General features: G+C 49.8%; 1 long non-coding RNA gene across 1 annotated transcript in view; it reads right to left on the bottom strand.

The window, feature by feature from the left end:
• LOC109395636 (uncharacterized) overlaps window positions 1–1,194 on the bottom strand; it is a 9,704-nt gene that overhangs the window by 5,350 nt on the left and 3,160 nt on the right. Inside the window, exon 2 of the long non-coding RNA XR_002126695.1 lies at window positions 54–163. This is a non-coding gene — a long non-coding RNA (uncharacterized LOC109395636). The remainder of the gene's footprint in view (window positions 1–53; window positions 164–1,194) is intronic.

Raw genomic sequence — 1,194 nt, 5'->3', positions numbered from 1 at the left:
CCCGGCGGGGGGCGGGGAGTCCTAGAAAGCGGACAGAGGCCTGGGCAGCTTACCACTGCCCTGCAGGTCCAGCACGGCGTCCAGGTTATCAGGGACGGCAGTCCAGGCATCTGCGATGAGCTTGGGGAAGCCGGGATCCATTTTCTTCTTCACCTCATTGTATCTGCAAGGAACCAGACATGGTGAACCAGTGGGGCCTCCCTAAAGGCCACCCCTCCCTGGACCTGGAGGGGAGGGCCCAGCTGATGGCTCCTGGGTGGGCCTGGGAAACCAGACCTAGCCCTTCAGGGAGGCAGGCAGCTGGCCGGAGTGGAAGGACACATTGTCAGAACTGGGTGTGAATCTCAGCTCCAGCACTCACTAGTTATGTAACCTTTACAGTCCCATAAAAACAATCGTATGATTATTGCTAACGTTTAAGCAGCGCGTTAACCACTTTCCATTTACTTTCTCAGTCAATCCTATGGCAATGCTATGACACTATTATTACCCTAATACCCACGTTCTAGACCAGACCCTTAAAAAGGGCACCCAGCCCCTAAGTGGTGGTCTGACCCAGGCCTCTCTGGCCCCAGGGCTGCAAGGTGTTGTCTGGTCTCAGTTTTACCAGCCAGAAGATGGGGTTATATTTAATTTAATGTATTAATTAACATATATGTGAAATAAAATAACATAGGCAGAGTGCCTATCCCCATATCTAGCACTTGGTGGGTGTTTGGGAAATGCTAGTTCCTGTATAAACTTTGATCCCTACTGCAGTGTGAGGAGCACTGGACTTGGAGTCCAGGAACGGGGCCCACCCATCATTCTTTCTCTGCGTAGTTTAGGCAAATTGCTACTTTTTCATCTGTCAAGTGGAGAGGACAGTTCACATCCTGGGAGAGGATCTCAGCGGAGACAGCGAGGCTACAATGCAAGCTGGTTCACGAGTCCAAGCCCTGCTCGTCACAAAGTGGACCTCCCGCCACCTGAGGCCTGGCTGCATAGCTATCCTGGGCCCTGCCTTTAATTTGGGCAAATACCTTGAGTATTAGTTGGCATATTCTTCTTCCTAGCTAGCAGCACCTCTGTCTTTTTAAGTTTTTTGGAGAGCTTTTTAAATGCTGGGGTCATTTTGATCCCTTTGTTTCTCCACTTACACTCAACTTATTCATTATTCTATAAATATTTAATGGGATCCCACTATGTGCCTGT

Source organism: Hipposideros armiger, unplaced genomic scaffold (assembly GCF_001890085.2).
Source record: "Hipposideros armiger isolate ML-2016 unplaced genomic scaffold, ASM189008v1 scaffold_479, whole genome shotgun sequence".
NCBI classification, from domain to species: Eukaryota; Metazoa; Chordata; class Mammalia; order Chiroptera; family Hipposideridae; genus Hipposideros; species Hipposideros armiger.
This window is presented reverse-complemented; position numbering and strand designations above follow the sequence as displayed.